Source organism: Plectropomus leopardus, chromosome 18 (genome assembly GCF_008729295.1).
Source record: "Plectropomus leopardus isolate mb chromosome 18, YSFRI_Pleo_2.0, whole genome shotgun sequence".
Lineage (NCBI taxonomy): Eukaryota > Metazoa > Chordata > Actinopteri > Perciformes > Serranidae > Plectropomus > Plectropomus leopardus.
The window spans coordinates 554,489-570,690 of record NC_056480.1 but is presented as its reverse complement, the minus strand read 5'-3'; the positions used below and the strand labels follow the sequence as shown (position 1 = coordinate 570,690).

Here is a 16,202-nt window from a genome sequence, read left to right as displayed (position 1 = left end):
ACTTGGAAATTTTGCTTAAAATAAGGATGAAAATTGAATGCACAGCACATGCACATAATATGAGAAATAAAATATATGAAACTGATAGACTTTTTTTTTTTTTTTTTTTTAAAAAAAAAGGCTAAAAATAGAGTGTAAAAAATCCATAAAAATTAAGGAAAATGCAACATTTAAAGAGGTGACAATAATCCTTAAAGTCACATTCTGCACAAAACAGGAGATAAAATGAGATTCATGCAACACAGAAAACCTTTTTAAAACTAATGATGTTAAAATTTGATAAATTGAAGATAAGATCACAACATAAGAAGAAGTTCAGGTTCAAGGTGTCGACTCAAAGACTAAATTTAAAAGAAAAAGTTTGTCTCCTCAGAAAACAAAAACACACACATTCAAGTCGTTATCCAGCTGTTTTAGAGTTCAATAAATAATCCGTGTTTTCAAATAATCCACAACATTAACGTGTCTCCGGGTCCCGATGTTGATAATACGTCGTCTTGTTTTATCCGAATTTTAAACAGTTTGTGCTCGCAGATCGACAGACACGATAACAAACAGCTCGGTGTTGACTCTGACTGGATCAACAAAGTTTATATGAGACACATTTAGGAGGAAAAAGAGCTGCGGTCAGAAATATATTATGAATAGAGGTGTCATTTATGCACGCACATCAGTTTTTAACCCTTTGAAACCTTTTTTAACCCTTTTGGATCATCAACGATTTTTTTTTTTTCATTTAAACCTCTAAAACATAAGAGAACTGCTTGATTTTTATTTATTTATTTATTTATTTTTTAACATGGGGGGGGGGGGGGTGGGGGGGGGCAGTGAGCAACTTGGCATGAAATGCTCCACAATTTACAAAAAAGAAAAGAAAATGACCTTAGCTAAAAAGAGAGATAAAGAGAGAAAATCATTTAAAATATTATCAAATAACAAGGAAAAAATATATTTTTAAAAAAACTATATACTTTTTTTTATAATTATGAAACAAAGGTTGCAGAAAAAAATATTAATTATTATTATTGGTGTGTTTTTTTTAAAAGTAACATAAGAAAAAACTAGAATTGTTTTTTTTTTAAGACTTTTATTAATCCAAAGAGGAATTTACATACATCATAATGTGTTGTCAAAGCTCATTTTAATTCATATAAAACATTTTTTAAATTACAAGTTCACGAAATAAAGCAGATGATACAGAGGACTGTAATTACAGAAGTATCAAAAAAAAGGCAGTTTAAGAAGCAATTTTTTGGTTTGCAAAATGAAGGGTTTAATTGAAAAACTTTGAACAAAAACTTACAAAAATCAAATAAATGTGCACAAAAAAATGAGCAACAAAAATCTGTTTAAGTAATCACTTTAAAGGAATTATATATAAATTAAAAAAATGTATACTAATTAAAAAGTTACATAAATAAAAATAGTAATTCTAAGAAAAAAAACAAACAATAAAAAAAAAAACACATACACAAAACAAAACCATTCCTTCATGGATATGCACCAAAATCTACCCTGATCTCTCTGAATCCTCTTATTAATGAACCAACTTTCTGTCTGATAAAAACAGAAAAAAAACAAGCTGCATCTCGGTTGGATGAACTCGGGACAGAAACACCTCATCTCCTCTCTTTCATTTCCTCTCAGACCAGATTTAATGTTTATTTCCGTCCCTCCTCGAGCCTCGGCAGATCATTGACAGGGTGTGCCGTTAGAGACGGGTTTAGCAACACAAACAGCATCGGATCATCCGTCTCACTGGTTTGTTGGACAAACATAAACTGCTACGTAGCAACAAAGTCTCTTTAGGAGGAATCAGGTCAGTCAGGTGGCAGATTAACAACTTCAAACAGATTCTGGGACCAAAAAGAGCAGCAGAGGAGGACGTTTTCAGATCCTTTACACGTGTTAAATACCACACTTTAAATGAAAAAAAAGGTTGATTAATTGATTTTTACCACTGTTTCCTATATTATTATTTTTATCTTTTTAAAACTACAGTTGATGCACTGGGGTCTGTTAATAAGAAGTGTAGATATTAAAATTAAATTTAAATTTAAAATAAAATATTATTAAAATAAACTGATTTGTTTAAATATTTGAACCCAGAGCAAATTGGTTTGATTTCTTTCAGAAACAAGGGGGGAAATATAACACGATTTAAAAAATTAGTACATTTTGAAAATTGTTTTTAAAAAGCTAGGTTAAAAAAAGAAAAATCTAGGGGAAAACTAAATTTTTTAATTACCAAAATTACACATTTAACATTATATTACAGAAATACTGTAAAAAGTTTAAGACCTTAAATTTTAAGTTCATTTCCTTGATAGTTTTTTTTTTGTTTTGTTTTATTAAATTTAGGGAAACATATTTAAAATAAAATTGGGTTATAAAAAAAAATCTAGGAAAAAATATTTTAGTTATGGTAATTTCATATTTAACATGTCATTATTTTGCATAAATACTGTAAAATTTTAGGATTTTTTTCCAGGTCATTTCCTTGTTGTTTTGTTTTGTTTGGTTGGTTTTTAAGAATTTTCAGGTCTTTTTTTTTTTTTTTTTTTTTTTTTCAAATTTAATTTTAATTAATTAATTTTGGGGTAATTTCTTCTTCTGTTGCTCATGCTTTCTTTCCACATTTTTAAAAAGAAATGTTTAAAAAAAGCTCAGATTTTAAAGGGTAAATGTAGCTGGTAAAGGTGGCGCTTATTTTTAAGAACTTTATGTACGGTTGGGTAGATCCATAATATCCATAATAATCCATAATAATATATCAGCATTTATTAGCTGTTTTTATTTTGTATTGATACATTGAATCTGAAAACTTGCTCAAGTTGTCAAATGTAGGGAAGTAAAGTATAATACTGAAGTAAAAGTAGCAGAAAAAGGAAGTACTCCATCGACTTGGTGACCATTACTTCTCCTTACGCTCCATAAACCAGTAACCTCTGCAACACTGGTTCATCAGTCTGTCCTCAAACATGTGCGATCAATCAGCAGCAGAAGGCATTAAAGAAGTGGAAAATTACTAATTGCGTCGGTATTTGTGAGAGTCGTGTTGAGGAGACAAAGAGAGAGAGAGAGAGAGAGCGGGCCGCCGAACAAAGAAAACACTCAGCTTCACTTTCTAAATCAGTCAAAACCCAAACTGTCACCGAGATGAAAAGACTCGCTGCTTTATTGGTACACACACACACACACACACACACACACACACACACACACACACACACGGAGGAATCACCTCACCGCACATGTCCTGCTTCCTCTCAAACATGTTTTCCCACACACACACACACACACACACACACACACACACACACACACCCACACACAGTTGTGGCGATCACCTCGACAAAACACACCAGTGATCTCCCCGCGGTGACATCATCGAGGGATTAAGCCTCAGTAATGACTCTGAGAGGTTTGGACCGGACCAACAGCCCCAGGAATTATCCACAGCCGCCCACAACTGCAGAGAGAGAGGGGACGTGATGGACGGATGGATGAGGGACGTGACGGAGACGCCTGAACAGCCTGCAAGAGGGAATAGGACAGGAAGTGATGAGAAGATGTGATGAAAACAAACAAAAGGAGATTATTACTGTTGTTATGAACCCACGGAGAGGAGAAATTATCCGAACTGGCCAGAGAGAGAAGGTCAGAGAGCGAAACAGACCAGAGAAGGAAAAGACAAAAAAAAACAGGCACTCCAGGATGTCGAGATCACAACAAATAACACAAATTCAACCGATCTTCGTGAATTCTGCACGACCCCGCAACTTTGTCTGATCGCTGCAACTTTACTGCAAAACTTTTCAGTTTAAAACTGAAAAATCCCGACCAGTTCTCATTCCAAGCTCGTAAAATACAGTTCAGTCACTTTGTCAAGAAAAACATTTCTTTGCAGTTATTTATATTCAACTTCGTCTGCAGTTATATTCTTACTTTATGCAGTTAAGGTTATTTGGCGGTATGGCTTTGTTCTGGGGTCTCCCTGCCCTTCCACGTGCTTATGTGGAAGGCGTTACGCAGAAACAGCATGCGTGTCCACGACCTCCTGTCGGCTCCCTGCACACAGGAACGGGATCGAATAATTAAATCATTCTGCTCTTTTAGACTTTCCAAATTTTATTGGGCCGAATGGATGAAATTCTGTAAATAAAAAAAACAGTCATTTGAGGGGATTTGCACCGAGGGGGGTCAGTGCAGCAGAGCGAAATCTCTTCGTTTCCTGCAGAGCACCATGACCTCACACTCTAAATCTAAACACGAAACAGCGAATTTGAACAGACTTCGGTGACACTGACGCCACTGTTTGTTTTCTGTTTCCCTTCGACGGTAAACGTTTGTTCCCCCCAGAGTGCAGACCACAGACAGTCCAGAGAATCATTTTCGTTATGCACTCTGGTCCCTAAAGGTAACAAGTGTGAACAACAACAGCGCTGATTTAGTCCGCCTCTGTCTCTCTTTCTCCTCCGTCCGCTGCTCGAGCTGTGGAGTAAAGGAATAAAAATAAAAAAGAACAAGTATTTCTGTAACGGTCAGAGCAGTTTTGGAAGCAGCGTTGTAATGCTGCGTTCGTGTGATGCTGGAGGGTCGTATCGTCGTGGAAACAACATGAGCGTTTAAACAAGAGGTTGATAGTTGTAACCAGTTTATGCATATTTTTAAATTTATTTTTTAAATATATTTCATAGATTATTTTTTTATATTTAATATAGGTCTGTCTACATGGACAGCTGTTAACATTAATACCATTTTACACTTTACATGTTATTGACTGAAATCTTTAATCTGAACATGGAAGCAATTTTTTAGAAGTAAAAATTGCAATAAAACACAATAAAAATAATATAAGAGGTAATCTGACAAGACAACAGTGTAAGTGTATCTGATCCCACCCCCTCTCCATTATTATCCTTTTATTATTATTATTATTATTATCCTTACCTGAACATAACTCATGAATACAAAATATATAGAAAGAAAATATACATACACAGATATATATATGCATAAACATACAAAAAACATATATATATGTAATCAAATTTGTTCTACAAACTTGATATGTAACACACAAACAAAAAAGTTTCTTACCATTGACCAAACCTTGACTTTTGCCGCCGTGTTTATGCATTTATGACGTGAAGTCGGCGGCTCGTGTTATAAAATAACAGTTTTATTAATGTTAGTTTTCAGATACTAAACAGATACTAAAATGTGCAACTACTAAAAGTGAATGAGAGCTACTAGGAACAAAATAAAAAATAGATATAATTTTTTACTGTCAATTGTTGACACTGATTCGAAGCTTTTTGCCATCTCTGCCGCCCTGAAACGTCACGCAAACGGTACGACTCAGCAACGCTGGTATCATGGAAACTTCCCAATTTCCCACTCGTGATTGTGACTTCGGAGGGCCGTTCATGTGCTCGATATTTCCGAGGAGCACATTTTGGAAATCAGTGCCAGACGTTGAGTTTTATTTCTGCTTTAGTTTGTAGTATTTTAACTTTTAGCCGTCGTCAGATCGTGAGAGTTTGGTCCTGAGTTTCAGAGTGTTTGATCTCCGAAAATCTAAATCATATGTCTCATTGTGCGGTCTGTTTTTAACGATGGCCAGAGAATTCCCCGTGTTTTTTTCACATTTATCAGCTTTAATGTTGGACAGCCCAAAATCTCACAGGCCTTTAGTGAGAGACGGTGGCTTAAATACTGTACACGGTGGTCAGATAGTCGGCCGCTGTGTTCTGTCTGCTTAAAACCAAATAGCACTGAAGTTTTCTTGGAGTTTTTTGGTGTGTGTCCATAGTTAAAGTAATCTTCTTTTTAGCTATAATCTGGATGGGCCAGATTGTGGGAGGGGCTGTCCTGAAGCTTCAGCACCAGCTTGCTAAGAAGAAATGACCCGGATATTAGCAATAAATTAGTAAGAAATAAATAAATAAAAGCACAAGAAAATTCCTGAAAAATTTTAAAATGAAAAGATCTGGGAAAATGCTTTTAAAATGTATTTATTCTATAGGGGGTAAAAAGAAAAAGAGAAAAAAATTGAGGAAATTATTTGGAAAAAAATGTCAATAATACAGATTTTTCTGGACGTTTTTCGTTTCAAAACTTACAGGGTTTTTTTTGTAATTTTAGAGAAATTTCTTGCCAAGTTGCTCTTTGCCTTTTTCCTCTTGGTTTGGAAAGAAATTTCCGAGTCCAAAGATTTACAAACCTGTGAAAGGCGTCTGGATGCAGCACAAGACAAGTAAAGACGATCCAGCTTCCACAGTGAAATATTGAATTCAGGAGTGTTTTTTTTTTTTTTGTAACAGAGTACTTTTACTGCGTTACTTGTACTGAGTACTTCCTCCTCTGCTGATCAGAGAGAAACAAAGTGGTAAAAGAAAAGAAGAAATAAAAGAGTAGATGAAACTCGGCTTAAACGGATCAGAATGAGAACAGAGGAGCAGTCGGTGAATGAAGCGAACGCTGGGAGGTGGAGAGGAAAAGATGCAGATGTGGGATGCTTGTTGCTGCGGAAACGTGTAAACACTGTCAAAAACATGGCGTCTGCCAGAGGAATGACATCACCACCGGCCCGCAGCTGTGACACAGAGAGAGAGACGGACAGAGAGAGAGAGGGAGGGAGAGATGTTTACCGGACCGACAGATAAACAACAACAGTCACAACAACAACAACAACAGATCAGATGAGATTCGTGTAACGAAAAGAAAGAACATCTGGCTGAGAGATGTTTTATGTTCGAGAAGTTAAATCACGTTTACATCCGACAAATATTTATTGTTTCCAGATGAGGTCGGCGATTTCTCCCCGTTAAATTGATCTTCAGATTTCAACTTCTCAAAATAACAGACACTCTCTGCAAGTGATTATTACTTTTTTATTATTTTATTTATTTTGGGGGATAATCACTTGAAGATTTGCGCTATTAATGTTCAGAAAACTGTCCGAACAGACGCTCTCAGAGCCAGAGTTGACATCTTGAGATTGTTGTTAAAACCTGAAATATTTAGTTTACAATCGAATAAAACAGAAACAGCAGAGACGCTGTAACCACCGAACATTTGACACTCTGCTCGGGGAAATATTTAAATGATGAGACACAAAATGTTTGTCTCATACCCCTGTTTAATTCTTCAGTTAACTCTTTGAAGCCTGGATCGGCTTTACTTTTTTTGTGCTGCATCTAGACGCCTTTATCGAGGTTTTGAATCTTTGAACCCTGAGCAACATTTTTTTTTATTTTTAGAAACATGAGGAAAAAGGCATTGAGCAACTCGGCAAGAAATGTCTCGCAAATTGCAAAAAAAATTACTGAAAACTTACTTTTTTAAAAAGCTGGGGGAAAATGTCCAGAAAATATGTTTAAATGTTTTGAAATATCATGAATATTTGTAAAATTTTCTATAGAATTATTTAAATTTGAAAGCATTTTTTTCCAGATCTTTTCCTTTTTCCCTTTTTTAGGAATTTTTCTTCTACTTTTTACTAAACTGGGTCATTTCTGTTTATGTGGATTTTGCCTCCTTCCCATGTTTTAGACATAAATCAAGCCAATTTTGCAAGTTTCCAGTGGGTTAACACTGAAATATCACTTCACATATTTTACTCAAAATTCTGCCTGACACATTTTGGCATCTCCGAAAACTTTATCATCTGGAAATAATATCCTGCAGGTTGCTGAACAAAACTTGAACAAACATGAGTTTGTTAAGATGCCATCAAACACAGTGGAGTGTAACTACTGTAGAGCTGTATTAAAGTACAAATTTAATGCTGCTAATTATTAACACTGTGATCATCCAAAAAAAATCAACTTTGCACATAGTATATTGAAATGAATTTTTTTTTTTTTTCTTTTTTTTTTACTGTTTTTTTTATCTAAAAATATGGTGGCATCATGACAAAAACCTGGCATTTGAAGGGTTAAAATTTATTTATTTATTTATTTATTTACTTTTAAGAATATTTAATATTTATGATTTGGGCTGCTGTTGGTTGAAATTATCTCAATGAAAGTAGAAAATAATATTAATGTATAATAATGTAAGAGGCAAACATCCCCAAAAATAAAACTAATTAAAACGCCAAATAAAAGACAGACACACATTTATTTAAAGATACAGCCCGATCTGGAAAACACTAAAATCTTGTGTCCAGTCTAATTTTAAGAATAAAGAAATGTGTCTTCTTCAGTTTTCGGCCGTCTCTGTTGAAAACATGAATTGAACTGATTTATTCTGCTCGGATGATTCATGGATTCCAAAATAAAAGTGCACTTTATTTCTAAATAAGCTGCCCTTAATTCAGATAACCAATCACAGCGCGGCCTGCTGCTGGGCAACACCGAGCGCTGATTCATCGTTTCCCACTGACGTTAAGTGTCCACTTCCTTCCACTGAACTGGTCCTTCTGGACTGGTGGACTTTTTAAATCCCCATCCATAATAAAAGAGACGGACGTCACTGACTGGAGACACGAGGATTAAAACCAAGTCAAACACAGTGCAGCTCAGTCACACGATGAAGACTGCAAGTACGCGCAGGAAAATGTCCTTAAAGTATTAAAAGTATAAAATGTCCCCTGTGACTGTTATGCTATTTAAAATTATATCATTAGATTATTATCACTCATGCATTAACCTTTTAGGCTTTAATATTACACACACTTACTGCGCACAAAATGTGCTTTTTTTTTACTTTCATTGACTTTATGTTTTATCCAACATTGGTCCTACTTCATAAATATTAAATATTTATTATTTTTCAGAATTTTAACCCTTTAAATGCCAGGTTTCTGTCATGTTGCCACTATGTTTTTAGATGAAAAAAAAAAATTTTTTCAATGTACTACATGTAAAGTTGATTTGACATTGATTTTATACATTACTATTTTATTGATTTTCTACTTTCATTTTCATTGAGTTTTTTAACCAACATCAGTCCCAATCATAAGTATCGATAGTATTTAACCCTTTAACTGCTAAAGATTCCACGTTTTTATATTTTATATATTTTTTTTCAATTCACTACATGCTAAGTAGTTTTTTTAAATATTATTTTTATTATTTATTAATTATTAATTATTATTATTATATTTATTATTATTATTTATTATTATTATTATTATTATAAGTCATGTTTTTCTGTTTTCTGCTGTGGGATCAAAAATGTCAGTTTGAATGGGTTTCAGTGGAGCATTTTTTTACCTGAACAGTCTGAATGTAACTATTTAGTTTCCACAGTGTATTTTAGACTTGTTGTAGGAGCTGAGCTGCAAATTCACTGATTATACTCAAATACACAATCTGGACAAAATGTATGCCATATGCATGAACACAGACAAAATTATCAAAAAATGAAAAAACAAAAGCACGTAAAATGCATCAAACAGCCCCTTAAAGGTTAATGGAACCAAACAGAAAAACTTTCTTTATAGATTTATTTTGTAGCAGGAAAACAATCATAAACTCTCAGACTGGGAGTCACTCGGTGGCCCAGTTTGACCTCATCGTGTCCAGAATGATCCCTGAACGTCCCGCGGAGACGCCACAGAGCCTCCACTTGTTTTAATCACGAATTTAATGGAGTCTCAGTCTTACTGATGTCACCCTCGTTCACATGGAAACGGATGAAAGCGTTTAGTGACACGAAGACGCTGATCCAGGACGACCTCCATCACCAGGCAGCCAACATAGCAACCACCATGGCAACCAGCTGTGGTCCATTTACTTTACAACACGGCGTCCATTCATTAGAAATGCCAGCCCAGCGCTCCCAGTTGAGTAACTGGTGAGTAAGCTTTTTAATTCATGGGAATTTTCAGGCTTTCCAGCAGATAAATTTAATAATGAGAGCTTTGTGCAGCGTGAAATGATACTGACTGGAAGTATGAGAACTGAGAAAGAACACGGAGTCACGACAAAGTCTGTAATGACAAAGAGATAATCAGAAGAATTACTTTGTTTCATAACCAGACTGCAGAAAAAACAAAAACACGCTTTTCTCTGCGGAGAAAACATTAAACCCAGAAACCAGCACTTTTCTTAACCTTTGAAACCTTTGCAAAGTGGCTTGATTTCTTTCAAAAAACATGGGAAGAAGAATTAAAACAGCAAGTAAAAACATAGAAAAGTACAAGAAAATTACCTCAAGGCCATGTTTAGACAAGAATTTAAGGACATTTCTCTGATTTTAGGACACTCTGTAGTATTTTAGGACATTTCAAGGATTTTATGCCATTTCCAGGATTTTAGGACATTTATGGATTTTAGGACACTTTTTAGACTTTTAGGACATTTCTAGGATTTCAGGACATTTCCAGGATTTTAGAATGTTTGAAGGATTTTAGGACTTTTCTGGATTTTAGGACATTTCTGGATTTTGGGACATCTTTTTAGAATTTTAGAGTGTTTCTGGGATTTTAGGACATTTCTCTGATTGTAGGACATTTTTAGACATTTAGGACATTTCTAGGATTGCAGGACATTTCCAGCATTTTAGAATGTTTGAAGGATTTTAGGACTTTTTTGGATTTTAAGACATTTCTGGATTTTGAGACATGTCTAGGATTTTAGGACATACTTTTAGAATTTTAGGATGTTTCTAGGATTTTAGGACATTTCTCTGACGTTTTTGAGGTTTTAAGACACTTTTTAGACTTATAGGACGTTTCTTGGATTTCAGGACATTTCCAGGATTTTAGAATGATTTTTGGACATTTCTGGATTGTAGGACATTTCTCTGATTGTAGGACATTTTTGAGGTTTTAAGACACTTTTTAGACTTTTTTGATTTTAGGACTTCTCTGGATTTTAGGACATTTCTTGATTTTGGGACATGTCTGGGATTTTAGGACATACTTTTAGAATTTAAGCATTTTCTTTGGATTTTTTTTTAAGTTTTTAGGCCACTTTTCAGAATTTTAGGACCTTTTAATGATTTCAGGATATTTCCAGGATTTTAGAATGTTTGAAGGATTTTAGTACATTTCTGGGATACAATTCTCAGTGTGAATCACTTTATTTTTATCGTTAAAGTCACACAAATGTATAATGGGTTAAAATGATGAAGTAATGACATTTTATATCCAAAAAGTCAAAATGTCGTCTTCACTGTGACGTCATAATGTCCTCCAGAAACACTTTTCTGGCTGGGATTGGTCGTTGTATCTCAGGAACAGAAGGGAAAACATTTGGTCAGATGCTGAATTGGTGATTTATTTTTTATGTGCTTTGAAGTCTCCTTTTCTTTTTCTCTTCACGTCGTTCTTCAGTCTGCGGAGCCTCTTTTCTGTTAACCGCGACCCGCCACATCAAAACAAAGTCTTTATTTTTAGAAATCGGGATTTTGGATTCCCCCTCTGGCTGCAGCAATCACCGAATATTTTAAAGTCAACATTCAATCAAATAAAAACAAACAAATAAAACAAAGAACAGTGATTGCAGCTCAAGAAACAAAACATGAACACTTTCCCTCGGGATTGTTTCTGTTCCGCTTCAGTACACCCAGATTCTGGAAACTCCACAATGTCAAAACACAACAGAGCCAGTGTCTTTACACACACACACACACACACGCACACACACACACCCACACACGCACGACGCCCTGCGGACACACACTGTTTCCACTCAGTCTGATCCGACTCTTCACGCACCTTAATGATGATAACATTGTGATTTTTATTGTTATTACTGTGAATGGAGTTAATTATCAGCCGTCAGTGAGAAACAGGAGAAAACTCGCCCTCTGCTGCTTCGTTATTGTGCTGCACCAGAAAAACTCAGTTTCACTGTTTAAACTGGGTCCTTTTAATGTGCTGATGTGTTTTCAGTCTCAGAACGACTAAAGATTCAATTATAGATCACATAAAGAGAAATATGAGATTATATCAGCAGCAGTTTGAAATGTAAATACAATTTTGTATACATAAACAATGATTTTACCTCTTGGCTAACTCTTCGGGCTTTAGAGGTGTAACTTACTAAAAAAAAAAAAAAAGAATAATAATACATATATAAATTTTACCTTTATTATTGAAAATTATCTGGACAGAGCCAAATTATTTTAACTACTGTTTATAAAATAATTTTACAAATATGCTGTGCATAACAGAATTATTTTTGTTGAAAAAAAGTATATTATATTTTTAAAGACTGATCTGCAGAAAATTTGGAGAAAAAATAAGTGTTTTTTAAATTAATTTATTTATTCATTTATTTTGTACATGAAGACATTGGCTATCTCTTTTTATTAAAAAAAAAAGAATAAATTAAAAAAGTCAAGGAAAATCATTAAGATATTAACAAATACAATTTTAAAAATTAGAAGAAAAACTGGAGAGAAAAAAAAGTATTACTAAATGTATTAAGTAATTTATTTATTTGGTCTTTTGGGTGAACCAGCTAACTGTAATGTTACTTTTATTTTATTTTATTTCATTTCATTTCATTTCATTTCATTTCATATTGATTGTTGTTGTTTTGGAAACTGATTGTTTTAATTTATTTATTTTATCACAGCATATTTGTGACAATATCTTGTTGCTTATTGTTTCATATGTCTACTTGTATTTATATATTTGCTTTAGTGTGTTTGAAAATAGCCATTTAATTAATTTTGTTTGTGGTGGACAAAGTTTAGCCACCAATCAGTGGAAGCCATTGTTACGAGCATTTTGCGGACTTTCAAGTGATTGATGCAGGTTTTTCTGATCGCTCGCTCTCGTCATTGTGCCCAAACAGAAGGAGAGTGACCAGCAGATAGACGTGCAGGTGGAGGGCGGCCTGACCAGCTTCACCCAGACGGGCCTGGCAGCCGGTCAGGAGTACACCGCCACCGTCACCGGAGAGAAAGACGGCAGGAGAGGAGCCGAGAGCTCCACCGACTTTGTGACCGGTGAGCTGCCTGTTTTATTTATCCATAAAGTAAAACAGTTGAGTTTGACTTTATTTTTCAAATGTAAGATACAGAGTCAACCACATGTTTTAGCAGCACAGTCACCACAATCAACACTTCTAAAGTGACGTATAAGCCAACTTTGACATCTGGAGGTGGAGAATAATTAGGTGAAACACCTGCCAACAAACAACTATATGGTTGATTTTTTAGGGAGTCATCAGTGGAGGATTAGTGTATTAAAAGTATTCACTGAGAAAAATGTTATTTTTGCCAAGATATTGTGTTTCCAGTCAGCATAGTGCCATGAAAAGCTGCTGTTTTTACTGTAACAACGTGTCAGATTCTGCAGGGATAGTGCAACAAAAAGCAGATGTTTTTCTTAAAAAACATTACTGTATTTAGTGACCGGATATTGCCATAAAAAGTGTGGGGGTTTTGTTTTTTTCTTCTTTTTTTTTTGCAGCGTCTGCAGGGGGGTACCACAGAAATTTTTTTTTTTAGCAAGACATACTTGCATTTAGTGTTTGTTTGTTTTTCTTTTCTTTTATTATTGTTTTTTTTATTTTGCTGCGTCTCCGGCTGAGATAGTGCCACAGAAATCTTTTTTTCTGCATCTCCAGCTTAGAGCCACAGAATTTATTTATTTATTTATTTATTTTAACCAAGACATAGTTGCATTTAGTGTTTGCTCTGGTTGTTTTGTTGGGGTTTTTTCGTTTTCTTCTTTTCTTTTTTTTTTTTTCTTTTTTTTTTTTTTTGCTGCGTCTCCAGCCGAGATAGTGCCACAGAATTTTTTTTTTTTTTATTAAACCAATACATAGTCGTAGTTACTGAAACATTGCTGCGTTTCCTGCTGGGATAGTACCACAAACAGCATTTTGTTGTTGTATCGTCCCAAGAAAAGCAGATATTTTAAGAAAAAACATGATTTTTTTTGCCTCACCATAAACAAGTAATTTTTGTGCAGAAGCCAAACAACACATGGACCGAAGCGTTTTTGAGACATTAAGTTTCAGTGAATCTGCGACATAATGTTCAAATGTCAAGCATCTGTGATTCACAGAAACATTCAATGGCAACATTTCAGACAAGAGAACGGACACACATGAGTGTGTGTTTGTCTTCATGGGCAAAACAAGGAGAAAGCCCCAAATCATTTTTGAACACCTGGATAAAAATTGTAAATTTTAATGTTTTTAGTGTTTGCTGATATCAGTGTTTTCTTGCTGTTTTTAATAACATTTATAATCTTGTGGGCAGTTGATTTAATCTTAAAATGTCTCACTTTCATAGTAGTAATGTTGAGTTTTACTGCAATGGTTTTGAATTATTATTTCATGTCTTTTCATGCTCTAAAAAGCTCTTTTTTCTTCATTTCTTGAGAAAAACTGAGATAATTGAATGTATTCTAAAAGACTGACATTGATAAGCAGTATAAAATATATGCTTCAGCCTCATTACAAGAAGTTTGGTGTCCATATCTGCATGCTGAAAAGCCCCATTCATCAAATATGGCAAATGCTGAAACCATGAGTTTATTGCAGTTGACAGTAATGCGCACAAATGTAAAACGTCCCAATAAAAGCGTCGTTTGCTGGTTAGAAAACGGAGCTTCTGACCAACATGTTGGACGACGCGAGCGGCTCAAATCGCCAAACTGGCAGAGAGAGTTTAAACATTTTGCTCCCGCTGCCCTTCCTGTGAACGATGTCATCTGTGGCAGCATCGAGGCCGTGAACACGAGGACCGAAATTTAAAGGAGCCGAGCTGCGAGTTTAGGAGAGCGAAGAGGAGGGAAAGTGCTGATTCTGCAGAATAAATTTAAAGTGGACAACACGAGGATTTTAGGACATTTCTAGGATTTTACAACATTTCTGGGACTTTAGGATGTTTCTAAGATTTTAAGATGTTTCTAAGATTTTAAGATGTTTCTAAGATTTTAGGATAATTTTCTGATTTGAGGACTTTTCTTGGATTTTAGGATGTTTACAGGATTTTAGGACATTTCAAGAATTTTAGGACGTTTCTAAGATTTTAGGACTTTCTCAATTTTAGGGCATTTCTTGAAATTCCAGATTTTTACAGGATTTTAGAATTTTTGTAGAATTTTAAGACGTTTTTAGGTTTTTAGGACATTTCGATGATTTTTTGGATATTAAGTTTATGGCATCTCTGGATTTTAGGGCATTTCTCGGATTTTAGAACGTTTCAAGGATTTTAAGGACGTTTCTAAGATTTTAGGACATTTCTCGGATATTGGGATTTTTGTAGAATTTTAAGCACATTTTTTAGCACGTCGGGTTTTAGGACATTTCAAGGACTTAAGGATGTCTTTAGGATTTTAGGACATTTCTAGGATTTTAGGACATTTGGGACAGTATGGTCGTAGCGAGGACTTCTGTTGGGGGGTGTGGTGGATCCTTCAGTGACCTTTTTTTATAAACAATCTCTATTTTGATGCTGTTTTATGCACTCTGGCACTTTATTAATACTAAAATACAAAATAAATTCCCAGTGTAAATCACTTTGTTTTATTGTGAATTAGAAAATGGTCTGGGGGCCACACGGCACCCTGTTTACACATTTAGCCGACAAGCTATAAGCTGGAAACCACCAGTGTCCCTGCACTGACACCTACATGTGTCCTGGCAGATTAGAGGCTGATGAAAGTGTAAATTGTGGGGGGGTTTTTTTGTCTCTCTTCGTCTCCAGTCATCTCCGGTCCCACCAACTTCCGAGCCGTCAAGACGACCTCCACGTCCGCAGTTGTCCAGTGGGAGCAGTCGCAGGGTGAGATCGACAGGTACCGTTTGACCGTTTACCCCAACGATGGGGCAGGGAGGAGTCAAGAGATGACCATCCCAGCTGGTCAAGACTCTGCCCACATCCAGCAGCTGGAGGCGGGGCATTTGTATGACATCGAACTGGTGGCGGAGAAAGGCAGCAGTCGGAGCCAACCAGCGACCACCCAGGTTACTCCAGGTGAGTAGGATCAAAGTTTTTCTGAAATATTGACGGCAACTAATTCTTACTTTAGAGCATCACATGTTGTTCAAAATGGCAATCGGTATTTGTCCCAAACTTAACTCTGATTACAAGACTCTCTTTTCAGGCTGCTGTTTTCACAGAGTTTTACCAAGGATAAGACAGTCCTGATCCTTGAAACCTTTTACTCACCAAAGCACCAAATGTGGATTAATCAACCGCTTAAATGGTCCACAACAGATGCACCATTTCCTCCTGTTTTAGCCAGTTTTTGTAAAAATGAAGCTATTTAATTT

General features: G+C 35.3%; 1 pseudogene; it reads left to right on the top strand.

The window, feature by feature from the left end:
- Window positions 1-16,202, top strand: part of LOC121957371 — a 46,133-nt pseudogene that overhangs the window by 23,252 nt on the left and 6,679 nt on the right.